General features: G+C 45.4%; 1 long non-coding RNA gene across 1 annotated transcript in view; it reads right to left on the bottom strand.

Moving 5' to 3' along the window:
• Positions 1–2,030: 2,030 nt before the first annotated feature.
• LOC102399319 overlaps positions 2,031–16,123 on the bottom strand; it is a 29,814-nt gene continuing 15,721 nt past the window's right edge. The window contains exon 4 of the long non-coding RNA XR_006542425.2: positions 2,031–2,285. This is a non-coding gene — a long non-coding RNA (uncharacterized LOC102399319). The remainder of the gene's footprint in view (positions 2,286–16,123) is intronic.

The raw sequence follows: 16,123 nt of genomic DNA, 5'->3' as shown, positions 1-16,123 counted from the left end.
GGCCCCAGGCTGTGGGCACCGGGGCATCTTCCTATGGATCAGCTGCCTCGTGAGCAAAAGGACAAGGTGACATTGCACAGGCCAGTGTTACAAAGGAGGACGCCGTGTCACCCAGTAGGACAGATGTTTCATTTTTCCCACCTGGTTTGGGTTACCCTGGATGTCACATTGGCTTTGTCCTGAAGGTTGAGGTCAGGTTCAAAGACCCCTGTGTTAGTCACTCTGTCATGTTTGACTCTTTGTGACCCCATGAACTATAGCTTGCCAGGCTCCTCTGTTCATGGGATTCTCCAGGCAACAATACTGGAGTGGGTTGCCATTCCCTTCTCCAGAGGATCTTTCTGACCCAGGGATCGAACCCTGGTCTCCTGCATTGAAGGCAGATTCTTTACTGTCTGAGCCACCAGGGAAGCCCTCAAAAACCTCTGGTCTAGTACCTCAGATCCAGGGCAGACCCCAGGTAAAATTGTTAAATGAATAAAAGGCACCTTTGGACATCTCCCTAAAAAACAGCAGCTGCTTCTCACCAGGTACCTCACTTTCTAGGGTCTCCTGAGGGTAGCCGCAGCAGTAGTCCCCCATTCTGAGTCCCGATCCCTCAGGATTCTTATTCGGGAAAAGCTCCCTAAACTGAGCCCTTTGTGCAGAGGCTCAGGTGGTGTAGCCCAACACGTCACACTTCCTGCCATATCCAAATTATATCTGAACCAGAGCCTCTTTCTAGAAAGACATGGCTTTACTCAAATAACCAAAATGCTAATGATAGAAATTTCAGGTTGATTTATAGGGGTGCAAATCAAGGAGAATTGGGGGGATAGGGACAGCACCCCCCCTCACTAAAATAACACTTTACTTATTTTGCAATGTGGCTCTATCAATAAGAATGTTGACTTACTGGAAGAGTAAGTTACTTTAAATCCTTTATGGAGCAATGAGGAATTTTTAAATGGAAAGAAGAAAGGAGGGAAGAGAAGAGAAAGAAAAGGGAAAATAAGGAATTAGTAGAATGAAAGACTTATTCTTAAAACACATTCATGCTCTTTCATTCGATTTTCTCCTTGTCCTTCACGAGGACAAGATGCTATTTAGCCCATGATCCTGTCCTTCAAGTCTTATTTTTAATATATTATTTGCTAGGACATCAGTTCTCAAACTGTGTTCCAGGAAACCCTGGAGGGTATCTTTGAGTCAAAGTTGTTTTCCATTTTAGTGCATTCTTGAGGTCAAAGCTATTTTCATAACAATACATCAAATAAAATTTGCCTTTTTTACTTGATTGAGTTTTCCAGAAGCCACATGATGTGTGATGACATCAATGCATGAAAAAACGCTCCATGTTCCAAAAGGTTTAGGAAATGCTTTTAGACTCTTTTAGAAAATTCACAATGTCCATTGGCATATGGAAGGCTCTGAGAAGTTCTGTGGTAAAAGCAATTCTGTTTAACTTGTTTTAATACAACATTGCACATTTGTTTGACCATGGAATTTTTTGCTTAGCTGTAGTTTTTGTTGAAGCCTTACTTTAGTACCTTGTACCATCATGTTTTGGGAAATGTCCCTCTAAGGGTAAGATATCAAGCCAGGAATCCTCTGGCCAAGGAATTTATTAGAGATCCTTCCTCTGGACCATAAGTGAGTGAAGACCACACGCAAGTGTGTCAGGACTGTGCAGGGGTCAAGAGCAGAGCCAGACGGCCTGAGTTCACGTTCTGGCTCTGCCAGTCACCAGCTGTGACTTTGGGCAAGTCACTTAACATCTCTGAGCTTTGTACTCCTTATGCATAAAATGGGAAAGATAATATGCACACAACCCTATACATGTTTTTCAACAGCACCATGCACATAGTGAACTAAACAAGAGTTTGTGTGTGTGTGTGTGTGTGTGTGTGTACATTCTTGCTATTATCTATTACTATGCCAAACTTGCCAGCCTAGGGTCAGGACCTAAAGCTAGTCACTAATTAGTGATGTGCCCTGAGACTCGTCATCTGCCTGCCATGGACTTCGTTTTATCCAAATGTCAAATTAGAAAGTGGGGGTGAGGCAGTCTCTGAAGCCCCTTGTGCTGCTGATATTCTCTGATTCCACTCGCTTCTTACAGACTGTGGCACTAACCTGGAGCACGACTAGAGGAAGAGCACAGAAGAAGAGGGCGGTCTAAGAACCCTCAGGTCCTGGGCAGCATCGTCTGGAGATGAAGGGGTCCACAAGATGGGACAGTCAGCCCTTGAGGATGGAGTCCTTCAGTTCCGGAGCACTGCCTCCCACTGACTCGGCTTCTCACCCTGCACAGGCATGAAGGAGAAAGAAGGTGGGGTTTTATTCCCACCACCTTAACCCCACCCTTATGGCATGACTACCATTTAAAACTGGCTGCTTGAAAACACAGAGAACAGACTTTTGGACATGGCAGGAGTCGGGGGCGGGGAAGGAGAGGGTGGGATGAATGGAGAGAGCAGCACGGAAACATACACTACCATATGTAAAACAGGCAGCCAGTGGGAATTTGCTGTATGACTCTGGGAGCTCACATTGCGGTTCTGTGACAACCTAGAGGGGTGGGGTGGGGTGGGAAGTGGGAGGGAGGCTCAAGAAGGATGGGATACATGTATACCTATGGCTAATTCATGTTGATATATGGCAGAAATCAACACAATATTGTGAAGTAATTATCTTTCAATGAAAACTAAATAAATTCATTAAAAAATGGGAAAAAATTGGCTGCTTGAGATGAGGGCCTGGCTACAGAGAGGAAGGAGTTCTTCATAAGGCATTAACAGGACACGGGACTTTCAGCTTCTCAGCAGGTTTTTCTGCTCTCTTCTAAAGACCGTCCCTACCACCCCAGCCCCAGGGAAACCTTTTAGACACCTTTGGTTGGTAAGACACAACAGTGACTGCCTCTATAAAAATTCCTCCAGGGTAACTTCACCACCATTGGGAGTGAGGAGAATACCTAAATTTAAAAAACTGAAAATGTCTGTACAAGAAAGAGCTTTGGATTGCTGGCAGCTGTGGACCAAGGTAGAGGCGCCCAACATAATGCTTCAGAGGCTAAATTGGGAACATTCGAATGCTTGGTTTTACTTGTGCTTAAAAAAGCCAGTGGCAGCTCAGCTGCCAGATGTTGGAGAACTTCAACATGTAGCTCGCGGGCATGGTATCGGCGATGCTGTTGCAGGTGACCACGCGTCAAGGGGATATGATGACTTGCTTTCCTAAAACTGCTTCTAGGGAGGGAGCCCAGTGGCTTTCATTTTTCACTTTCACTGAAGAAGTTAAATTTGGGAACACCAAAAAGATCTCACTTAACTCAGAGACTATTGACACCAGGGCTTGTCAGCAAAGGAAGAATTTCTGAGAACGGTGCCTTTATAAAGAGCTCAACTCCCTGTAACTAAGGCCTTCAAGTATTCACTGAACTATCATCTAATTCAGTGTATCAGCTAGAAATTGCTGTTAGTTGCTAGTAATAGGACTGGTTACAGTGACTTAAACACAATGGTCTATTTATTGTTTAATGTGAAATGAAAGTGTGGGTAATTACTGGCATTGGATCAGTGGCTTATGAATCAATTAGAATCAAGAAAATTAGGACCGAGTCTTTGTGATTCTTTTAGTCTCTTCTTTGTGAACTCAATATGGTTCTTGCAGCTCCAGCCATCACATCCACACCCTAAACAAGGCAGGTAGGATGGAAGGGCAGGAAAGTCTTTCCCAGAAGTTCCATCCAACAATTTCTGCTTTCATCTTCTACAAAAGAGGCAGAAAATCATAGTCCTTTGACTGACTACATGCCACCTGGAATTACATTGTATCTCTGTCTCTAAGAAAGAAAGAGAGTGGATACCACATAGGAAGCTAGCATTATCTGTATAGGGCTTTCTAGAGAGATGTGGTTAGACCAGAATGTGCTGCCCAAACTGGTTTTTCTGGGAGAACTTGTTATATGAAACAGCAGGCATCTAGGGGAGCCTCAGTTTACCCATGAGACTGACTTGCAGACCTTTCTCACTACGAGAGGAGGGGAAGCTAGTTCCCTTAGTTCCCAAAGCAACTTGGTTGGGGAAGAAAAAGAGGAGTCAGAAGACAGGAAAATCTCTGAATAGCAGTGGATTCATTTCTTGGTCAAAGGCAGGGTGCTCAACATTAAGTCTACAAAGATGAATGGATGTGGACACAGGAGCGACAAGCACTGCTTGCTGATGGAGTAAGGCAGGTAGTGAATGAAGAAAACACGGTTTAGACTCTCCAGAATCTTAACCGTTTAGAAGACAGAGACAAAACATGTAAACTAGACAATGACAGAGGTTGCTACGGATTGAATATTTGTGTCTCCCCCTCACCAAAATTCATATGTTGAAACCTAGCTCCCCCAAATGATGGGGCCTCTGGGAGATGATTAGGTCGTGAAGGTGAATGGGGTTGAATGAATCCCACATGAATGGGATTGGTGCCCTCATAACAAAGACACCAGCCAGCTCCCTCAGCCCTTCTGCCATGAGAGGATGCAGCAAGAAGACACAGCTGTCTGTGAACCAGGAAGCAGGCCCTCACCTGACACCATATCTTCCGACACCTTGATCTTGGACTTCCCAACCTCCAGAACTGTGGGAAGTAAGTTTCTGTTGTTTATACGCTACCCAGTCTGTGGCGTTATAGCAGCTTGAACAGACTAAGACAGAGGCTAACTGGAGTCAGCACCAGGCACAGAGAGGGGGAGTGGACATCACCAGCAGGATGCTCCCAAAGAAGTCAGAGAAGAGGGGAAAGATGCAAAGGTTGCTGACCAGGTTGGGGAGCGGGGAGGTGTCAGGAGAGGGGAAGGGGTGGGTTTTGCTAGCTACACAGTGGGGCTCCGTCAACTGGCAAGAGAAGCAGCCCTTGGCCTGAATTCCCAAGGGCCAACACGGATCTCAAATAAGCTGTCATCCTGACATTTCCAGCTCTCCATCCAGCCCCATACAACAAAGAATAGGAATTTAAGGTCCAACCAAAACTGGAAAAGGAGAGGGAAAACTCTCACACTGATGTGTGGGGGATGGATTGAAGGTGAGGAAACAGTTTGTTCTGGACTTGCTTCAGATTTGGGAGTGAAAATGGGCTGTGGGAAAAGATGTGAAGGGCAGGAGTAGTACAAGAGGAAGACAAATACTGCATGTAATCATTTCTAGAGGAATCTAAACAATAAAACAAGTGAATGAATATAACCAAACGGGCTCACATATTAGAGAACAAACCAGAGGTTACCAATGTGGAGAAGGGAGTGGGGAGGGCCAGAGAGGCGGAGGGAACTAAGAGGTTAAAAACTACTAGATATAACATAAATAAGCTACAAGGATATATTGTACAGCACGGGGAATATAGCCAATATTTTCTAATAATTTTAATGGAGTGTAATCTATAAAAATATTGAACTACTATGTTCTATACCTGAAACAAATATAATATATTGTAAATCAACTATACTTCAATTTTTAAAAATTGTGTGTTTCTTTTCACACACACACAAAAAGAGAGTAGCCGGTTTGTTCCTTAAGTCTATGGTTTCCAACTGCTATTCGGTACTTCCAGCAGTTACCATATGTTCACAGATTCTAGAATCACAGTAAGCGTCAGGGTGAGCTGCAGCGCAATAATTCCCAGCTTTGTTCACTTTCCAGCACCGCCCCCCACCCATCAGATCACATGGCTTAAATAAGGACTGGCCCGCCCTCCCCTTGCGCATTGAGTGCGTGGCTCCTCTCTGCTAATGGCAGCGAGAACAGCCAGTTTTACTCCTGTGGGAGTTAGGAGGCATGCAAACTGACCGGTGAGCTTCGAATGGATCATGAAACCTTCTGTTGCTAAAACTTGCTTTTCCAATGGTTAGACTTTAAAAATAAGTTTTCTCCCTAGTAGCATCTTTTAAATGATCCCAGCACACTAAAGCAAAGACTGATTCCACCCTGTCCTGCATCTTGAGAAGCCGATAACCTAGGAAGCAGTTGGAGGAGTGACTCTGGAGGGGGACTATCTGTGTTCAAATCCTGGTTCTGTCACTGATTTGCCCTGTGAAACTGGGCCCAGTATTTAACCAGTCTGTGCCTCGACTTTGTTTGTAAAATGAAGCTAATCGAAGTGCCTACCTTGTAGCACTGTGAAGATTAAATGAACTGACAAGTGTAAGCGGATTAGAACTGTGCCAGGAACAGATGCTGGTTATTATTATCAAGTAACTAGCCGTGAATGTAATCACGTACTTATTTGCCTTGGTGGCTTCTTAAGGGTTAATCCTTTAGGCTCAAGTCCTGCAGGGACCTGCAGTGGGTTTGCCCACTTAGATGCAGGTAAGGCCTGCTCTTCTGCACACCTCCCCCCTCTCCCCTTTGCCCTTCCCACCACCAGCATCTTCCACAACACGTGGAGCAGGCCTCCTGGCAAGTTACTGGCTCCTCCGTGTCCAACAGCACAGGAGGGTGGAGGAAAGATGGAAGGAGGGCACAGACCTGAGGGGCAGAAGTGTCCTCAGCTCAGAGTTCTTTTCTCTTTTCTGCAAGCCTGGTACACCTTTGCAGTCCACCTATGACGGTCAATTATCTGTACATCTGTTTGAAAAGCAGCCTACTCCTGGGGGCAGAGGCGAGCAGGCCTGGCCCAGCTCCTTGCAAGCGGGCTAGCACTGCTCTCGGGAGCCTTGCCCAGTGGTCTGGCCTTGAAGGAGCTGTCAGCCCCCCCGAGAGAGTTGGACCTTTTCCACATAACAAGATTGACTCAAAAAGAGCAAAGTTGCTCTCAACACCTGCTCACCCTCTCACAGCTTTAAAGGCCAAGACTGGAAGGAGTAATTGCAGACCATGGGCAATGAAAGGAAAAGGAGGAAAAATGTCAGCAGCCCTTAGTTCAGCATCTTCCCCACTGTCCTTTCATGGGAGGAGATCAGCGCAGGACTCACCATGTCTATCTCTGGGTGGAGAGCTGGGAAATAGAGAAGTGGCTCAAGGGCAGCAGGTGGGACGGGACAGAGGGATCCAGAAAAGCAAACCCAGAAAAAGTCTCCTACTCTGCTGAAGCTAGCTTGAAATGGGTTCCTACAACTTATGCATGTGAGCATGCTCAGCCGCTTCAGTTGTGTCCGACTCTTTGTGACCATATGGGCTGCAGCCCACCAGGCTCCTCTGTCCATGGGGATTCTCCAGGCAAGAATACTGGAGTGGGTTGCCATGACTTTCTCCAAGGAATCTTCCCAACCCAGGGATTGAACCCATATCTCTCATGTCTCCTGCATTGGCAGGTGGGTTCTTTACCCCTAGCACCACCTGGGAAACCCTCCTATGACCTGTACCCACTCTCATTTGCAAGGCACTTTGTGAGAAATGAACAGGGTTCCCTGAGCACAAGCAGAACAGCCTGGTCCCACTTCAGCTGCAGGGTGACTTCTGGGCCCCTGAAGCATCCCACAAGCCCAGCTCCACTCTCTGAGGGACCCCCAGCATCACCGTGGTTCACTTTGCTTGGCCCCAGCTCCCAGCCAGGGCCAGGCTCCACAGGGCTCACAGGACAGGACTCACAGAAGACAGCGGAGACAAGGACAGTATAAAAGGAGGTTCTTAAAATCAAATGCCACCCTTCCGTTGGCTGATGTAATCAGACCACTAGATTTTGCCATCATGTTTGTAGGGGGCACCTCTCCTGGTGCCTGTCCGCCAACAGGGATGGACAGAGGATGACGTTTATCAGTGTGACCCCTGCCCACACTCACGACTCAGCAGACAAGGCATGATCGCCTGCCCAGGCTGAGCCATAAGTGAGGACATGAGAGAAAAGCCTGGGCTCATGGTTTAAACAGAGGCATGTAATCACAGGTGCCACGGGGTGACCATATTTGGCCTGCAAGCCGGAGCAACAGAAGTCAGCCTGCAGAGAGGGAGGGGCGTGAAGACAGATGGACGCACAGAGGAGCCAGAGGGAGTGAGCTTCCAGCTCTCCAGACCCCATTTCTGCATCCAGGCTCACTCCCTGACCCTGGTTTCTAAGAGATTTCCCAGTATCCTTTCAACTAAGTGCCTTCTTTCTGGGTTTTTTGTTTGTTTGTTTTTGCTCATGTATTAGGTTTTCTATTATGTACACCCAGAACACCTTCCACAAGGGCGGTGATTCACAGTTACTGAAGGCTCACTTGCTATCTTGTTTGGATTTCCCTTTTCACGCTACTCCAAGGAGAAGACATGGGAATCACCATCGACATTTTATAGCCAAAGAACCCCAGGCAACCGTCCAGCCCTCAAGGTCTCCCAGGAAGGGAGGCGGTCTTTGACCCAGACCCAGTGTCGCCTCCACCATGCCTCCTTGACCTTGAAACCATGCCTCCTTGATCTTGAAGGCTCCTCCAGAAAAAGGAACACTGGCTCCAAGGCATAATCAAAGGAGATGTGCAGCATTCCTAAGCACAGTCAGACATTTCCTGGGAGTACAGGAGCTTCAGCTTGATCACTAGTTGTCACAACTTCACTGGCCTCCATCAGCAGAGCTAGCCATGCCTCTGACTTTGAAAACAAAGGATACAGAAAAGCAGAGATGCCTCCCACTTATAAAAGTATGTGAAGCCTGTACTCTGACGATATTATTTTAGTATCCATCATACAATACTTTCTAGGAGAAGGCAATGGCACCCCACTCCAGTACTCTTGCCTGGGAAATCCCATGGGCGGAGGAGCCTGGTAGGCTGCAGTCCATGGGGTCGCTAGGAGTCATACACGACTGAGCGACTTCACTTTCACTTTTCACTTTCATGCATTGGAGAAGGAAATGGCAACCCACTCCAGTGTTCTTGTCTGGAGAATGCCGGGGATGGAGGAGCCTGGTGGGCTGCCGTCTATGGGGTCGCACAGAGTCGGACACAACTGAAGTGACTTAGCAGCAGCAGCAGCATACTTTACATCTTTCTCCCTTCCTCCAGGGCACTTGTAAACAAGGGATATATATGTTACATTTCTGCTCCATGCCTTGGTCTAGTCCTCACTCTGACATTCCCAGCCAAAGTAGATTAACTTAGAAGTTGGCAGTCTCTCCTGCTGCCCTGTGTCCGTGCTTATACATGTGTGTGTGTGCACACACACACACACACAACTCATGGATACCAAAAATTTAAAAACCAGCTTAAGATATAAATTCAGATACCATACAAGTCACTTCATTTAAAATGTACAATTCAATGGTTTGGAGTATATTATACTATTTTTAAACTGTGGTCAATATGTACATATAACCTAAAATTTGGAGTTTGAGCAAATTCTGGGAGATAGTGAAGTACAGGGAAGCCTGGTGTGCTGCAGACCATGCGGCCACAAAGAGTCAGACAGGACTTACTGGCTGAATGACAAGTGTACAATTCAGGCATTAATTACATTTGCAACATTGTGCAATAGTCATCAGGATTTCTAACATTTTGTGCTCTGTCTCCCTCCCTTCCTTCCTGCCTTCTGTTTTTATTTTTTAAGGAGAGAGGGAGAGTCCACCTCTCCTCCAGCCCTGGCTTCCCCACGTGTGCTAACCCCCACTGCACTGCTTCACTTTACATTCCACTATTAACCAACAGAGGCCAAGACTTGAAGGCAAGATACTGACTTAAGTGTGAATTTCTGCCTGCTTCCAAGTCCCCACAATGCAGAGAGAATAACCTGCTTCTGGGAAGTCTCCTGGGTGCCACACTCCCCTGCTGAAGGGGAACTGCTAGAGGTCAGGGCTATGTATCCTCAGGGGCTCAGCAAATGTCTGCAGAGTGGCCTTGGGGCCATGGTGGGCTGTCCTCTGCACTGGCCAAGAGGCAAGCACCTCAAGGAATGTACATAGATATGTAGAATTCCTCAAGGAATTCCCCCTCGCTGAAAGTTAGGTTTTTGTTTTTCCTTGTTACTTATTAAGTTTTATAGAAAGAACACACCTAAGTATCATTCTATTGGTGATGACAATTGAACAATACTCATAAATTATTCTTGAGTAACTAATAATTCTTGAGTAACTAATTATTATCAAAGATTATAATTGTACAATATTGAGAAGTATAGAACAAAATACAATTATTGGAGGACAGTTGCTCTACCCATGCTTTATTCCTTCATCACTTTTGCTTGCTTCCTATTACTTTGCACATGTCCTAATTGGTGTGAGAAAAGAACCTTCTGGAAATTCAACCTAATAGGGTGCTAATGCGGGCTTAGCATTTTCATGTGGTTGCTGGTGGCCAGCGGGGGGAAAGTGGGTCCTGATACTGTATTAGATGCCAGATCCTTACTTTTGGGTTCTGGAGGCAGGCAGTGCCCCCCTTCCAGAATCCACTCAGAGAGGAAGAGAGGGAGGCAGGAAGGTGGCTTTTCAGAGGAAAAGCGCAATTCTTAAGCAGTCTCAGGGTCTCTGCACAGGAATGACTTATGAACTTGTCTGGAAGGCTCCCAGCGAGCCCCATCCCCTCCACCAAAAGCCATCGTCGGGGATATCATTACTGTCATTCATCATGCATGTGGACAATCAACAGCCCAATCTCCTTGTGAGAGTTTTCTATGTAATTAAATGTGCTAGCCTGATACCACCCCTCCCAAAGAAAAGACAATATCTTCTGGATGTAAAATGGCTTTTATTTCATCCCAAGGAGCAGCATGCTGTTGCTAGGTGCCTATTTTTCTGCCTCTCAACTATAAAGTGACTAATGGGGTATATTTCATAAAACATCTGCAAGGATGTAGTTATTCTTATACTTTAGTGCCCTTTAAGATATTATTATCTGCCAACACTTGGACTAGGTGCTATTATGCAAATTAGGCATAATAAAGGAAGAAGGGAGAGGTTCTTTGCTCCTGAAATATCATATTTATAAGGTTAATGAGATTTATGTATATTACATCAGGGAACTGGGGTTAGAATGCAAGACTTTTTGAAATGTAGTAGTTGGCAACACTAAAGATTTGCTAGTGTTTTTCCCTGCACAAGATCAAAACTTTTCATCTCCGTTGAGGTTTAATGAGATGAAAAAAAAAATTCCCACAAAATCAACACACATAGAATCCAACTTCAAGAACAAGGCAGACATTCTAAGTTGAATGTTTTCAATTAGTAGTGCCAAGAACAGGAGAAGGGTTTTAAAAACACATAATTTTGCATTAAAAAATCAAGTTAAATATTTCAATGAGATATCCATTGAAGCCAGGAAAGTGGACACTTTTATTTTTTGGATGAAAGGGAAAATACCAGGAAAATTCAATCTAATAAAAGAAAATACACATGCACCCCCCTCAAAAAAAACTGGAAAAAATTTATATACATATGTGCATATATGCACACTTTATAGAACTATGAAGTATTCTATAAACAAACAGGAAAATGTTCTGAACTCAGTCTGGTCAAATAATGGGAAGTTATAATTTAGCAAATATTCTGATTATAGGGAACTGTATCTTAGAGCATATGTCTATTTAGTATTAAAATAGAAACACAACTAAGTTTGTACTTGCTAAAGAATCAGATATCAGCAAAATACACTCAACACTAAAATAATTCTGATGATTAAGTTATCAATGATGACTCAAAGGCACTTTAGGATCTTGTAGCACTTGGGACCAATACTACAGACATGAAGTTACAGCTGTCTTTGTAGCTATCGTGTGCGAGCTCTGAATAACAGAGTTCCAGTAGATAGGATGTTGGATTAATCAAATTTAGGTGTTCTGGAAAGGTTTTAGGAGGCCAGTAATGGTGGATCCACCCAGAACACCCAGAAGTGGGTCAGGGCTGGGCCAGTTTTGCTCCTTACTGAGTACACATGCACATAATCCTGGGCACGTGGTTCTCCTGGGTGTTTACTGAATAAATATTGTGGATGAATGAATTAGTAGTGAATAACAGAAGGTTAAATTGGAATTTTTCTGTTGAGAACTTTTGCTGAGGCTCAAAGCAGAGCTAGGTAACAAGTGGCCCAAAGAGAGATGCAGCTTCCATGTAAGCCTTGTTAGGAGTTGGCCAAAACAAGAGAGATAGACGATAGAGGTATACAGATATGATTTTAGATGGACTACAGGGGAGTTCTAATAAGAAGTATTGTGCATTTATTTTCCTTTTCCTCTCATCAGAGGAGGGGAGGGAATGCTTCCCCCATCCAAGTGAAGTTGGCTCTAAGAGGCCCATTCAGAGAGTAGGGAAGTCTGCCAAAAACAGAGATAAAATCTCACTTCTTGGTGGATGCTTGCTGAACTGCAGGGTCTAGAGACAATACGTGAGAATTCCTCTGTGGACCATGTGGATCCTGAGAATGGTAGCTGGGCTTGAGTCCTCTTAATAGGACTGGCCAAAGGCCTTGACTGCCACGGGGAGGTGAACCTGGCATTAGATGGCCATATGGGGTATCCCATTGGTTTGGATCTGAAGGGGGGTCCTCAGAGTCAGCCAGAGAGGGTGGGTGGGAATGGGGCAGGTCCAAGGAGCCCATGAAAGTGCCTTACAAGAGAAGGAACCAGTACCCAAAAACTTCCATATTCAGAGGACATCAGTGGCTGTGTTACAGCAGACCCCACCAAGTAAAAAGACCTTTTTGCTTCTTCCCCTTTTCTCCCTACTCTTCCTCTACCTTGGAGAGTCAGAAGCAGATAGTGAAAGTCAAAAGACAACACAACAATCAAAGACTGTGCAATCTTTTTGAGCTTGGGTCAATCCTGAGCTGAGGGAAGATGAAATAGCTTTGAATTTGGCAGGAAACAGTTGTAAAATGTATATCGGACTGGGCTTTTTAATACTTTAACATGAGGACAGTTTATTAATAACCTGAAAGGGGCTGAATAGTTCTGAGATCTGCCTGAGATATTGCCCAATGAAAGAAGGTTTGACAGCAATTTGGAAGGGCAGTGATAAGAGAAAAAGAAGCCATTTCCTGGTTATATCCCACCAAGTCCAGCCCATTTGATCAACTAGTTACAGACGAATGAATGAATGAGTGAAATCATTTCTGTATAATTTAGCTGGCACTATGTCCACCTGTCCAGCGCCCTGTTCAGCTTATCTGCCTCCAGATGACGTCTCAGCTATAGGTAGGGGATCCGTTGAGACCTCTCCCCCAGCTTCAGGGTGTGGCTGGGAAAAGTCACCCTGTTGGTGAGTCAGGGAAGGTTGACTTCTTGCATTCCTGATTTCTCTCCAGTGTACTGTGGCTTGATCACTCATCACCATCTTATCAAACACTATGATTGCTAAGTGTTACTTTGGCCCCAATAAGAAATGACTCTCAGCAGGCACGTCAGCAAAGTGCCTGGGTGACATCACCCTCTGTTTAGTACAGGATGTCTCCACTCCAGGCTGCTCAGGACACTCCCCACACAGTAGGCCTGAGAACTTACTGAGAAGTGTGGGAACCCCTCTGTCCCAGGTCTCTGGGTGTTGCAGGGACCAACCCTGTGCTGGAAGGCTGAACGGTCCCTGCTTTTGCCATCTCTCCCTAGATGAGCACAGCACAGGTTCTTTTGTCAAGGCGCCTGTGAAACGATGTTGACAAGAAGATCCATTCTAACCCTGATCTTTAAGTGCAGGGCTCACAGTAGTCTCCGGGGCATCATCCCCATTTTTCTCTTGTAACTTAATTGCATTGCCCAGAACTGGCTGATCACTGGTCTCTCTCTTCTTCTAGGGCTGGAGTTTCTCATTATTCATGATTCTTCCTTCGGGTTCAGAGTAGAGCCTCAAAAGATGCTGGTTCAGTAAATGAGACTGATTTGCCCTGTGGGGAAATCAGTCTCCTGGAGACAGGTGGAGTTAGGGAGAAGACACATCCTCCAGAGGGAGTGGCAGAGGCATAGGTAGGGTGTGGGGGAAGGGCTCGGCCAAAGGTCCGCGGTGCAGCAGGAGGACAGGTGAGCACAGGGCAGAGTGACGAGCCTCGAAAAATAAACATGAGTCAAAAGCTAGTTGCCTGGAGGTCAGGGTGCCTTCTCAGGGTACGACTCTTAGTCCAGAGCCCTGGATAGCCATGATGTCACCGCCTGTTTAGTGGCATTTTACAGGCCATCAACTCACTTTTCACAGCAGCCCAGAGAGAAGATGTTATTCTCTGGTCCAGAGAGGTTAAATGACCTTCCTGATGCACACCTACTAGAGGAGGAAGTGTGATGACCTCAGATCACGTGATCCCATATCTGTGAGCTTCCCACCCGACCTGATCAAACCCAACTGTACAAGAGCATACAGAGCATTTCAGGACCCCTCAGGTGCCCCTTTTAAATAGTTTCAGGGCAGTGTTACAAGAGATGTTTCTCAGTTTTTATATCTACTTTAGCGGTTCCTTCAACTCTGCCCTAGCAGAGCCCACTGGGCCAGGCAGCACTCTCATTCCCAGGAAGAGCCATACACAGTCCCTCTGCCCGGGTCCCATTGGTGACGCAGGAGCCTGTTGCAGAATCCAGCTCCAGGTTGGGCTCCACAGCTTGTGCTGGGCCTGGCCGGGACAGATTGCTGGGATCCGGAAGTGCCTTTGCAGCCAACACACTTGCCGTATGGGAGAGGCTGCCGTGCCAAGGCTGTCATTTTCCGCTCCAAAATGCTGGGTGAGAAGCGAGGCAGGCAGCATCCTCTCCCCGGTGCCTCAGATGTGCAAGCTTTCCTTTCCACTGGTAACACCAATATATTTCATTCTCTTCGGAGGGTTGTCTCAGCATAAAAAGAGTTCCTGAAATTTGGCATCCTCAGGGGTCTGATTTACAAAGTTGGGACCAGAAGGTGGAATTGCTTTCGAGGTTTTGTTCAGATTGTTAAAAGAGATGCCAAAAGATGTCTTTTTTATGTTAAGTTGGCTTCTTCTTTTAATGTCAATACCAGCTTAATGCTTTTAAGGTAACAAATGGCACGCTGTGATACCTTGCACAGTTAATTTTTAAAAGGAACTTTAGGGGGACAGCCTGAAATTACTTTTTGTTTTTTAATGACAAAGCATATTTAGGCAGGCTAAATGTGGCAAAATAAAAAACAACAAAAAAGTAAATATCAGTTCAGAGACTTCTATTTACCGAAACTCATTTTAAAAGCAAGAAGAGACATGAAAGGCAAAAATTCTACGCAAATTCAAATAGTTTCCAAGGAAAATTCCTGTAACCTTGAAGAATAATAAAGGCTCACGGATATATTTGGAATTTCTGAATGGTAGGACTGTTTCCTGAGAGCATTTTAAACATCCCAAGTGAAAAAATGAGAACAAGGCCTAAGTTGTTTGGTGAAAAGCAAAGAACTCTTCTTTGGTTTGAGAAAAAGAGAGAGGACTCTAAGAGTCAAAAATGCTGGGAGGGTTGGAGTTTCACATAAAATATGATTGACAGTAGCTTTTTACCAGCAAACTTTTTGCTAGATGCCATATGCAAAAAAAAAAAAAAAAAGTATGTTATAATCATTTTTTTAAAGCCCGTTTCATGCCATCTTGCATTCTCTGAGCTTTTCCCTTTGCTTTTTAGCCCTGAACAAGGTGTCAGGGTCTGAGCCTCTGCTGAGTGGGACCTGCCAGGTACACTCAGCCAAGCCCTTCTTTTGTCTTTGCAGGATCCAGGGCATCTGCAGCCCCATCCCTGCCCAGATCTGTGTTCATTTCAAGGCAGTGGAGCTTCTTTGCATTATTTTATACTCTTTCCAGCATTTCTAAGCCACTCAAACCTCAAAATTGGACATTACACTGAAACCTAATAAGGAGGATGCTGGGTAGACTGACATACACAACTGCCCTCAAGTAGTTTATAATCCTTCAGTGTAGACAGTATCATGTGGTATTCCTACTTCTGTTCTTGGGTTATTATAAGAAGTGCAATAATAGCCAGCATTATCTGATGCATGTAACAAAGTCTAAGCACTTTGCAAATGCTAACAGGAGAGCAATTACTTCCATCTGAAAGGAGGGGAGAAGCCTTCATTCAAGCAGCATCAGTGCAAAAGGAACCTTGAGAGATGAACTGGGATTTAGCAGGGAAAGAGAAGCAGGCGGAAAGATCGCCGGGGAGCACAGGCCTGGAGCCTGGATGTGCCTGGCACCTTAGGGAACCTCCAGCTCCTCTGGGCCTGGTACCAACATGCAGAGTGGGACCTGGGGCTAAGGGGGAGGTTGGGCTGTGCCTTGGGAGGTTTGAGCACT

The sequence above is a fragment of the Bubalus bubalis genome, chromosome 10 (assembly GCF_019923935.1).
Source record: "Bubalus bubalis isolate 160015118507 breed Murrah chromosome 10, NDDB_SH_1, whole genome shotgun sequence".
Lineage (NCBI taxonomy): Eukaryota > Metazoa > Chordata > Mammalia > Artiodactyla > Bovidae > Bubalus > Bubalus bubalis.
This window is presented reverse-complemented; position numbering and strand designations above follow the sequence as displayed.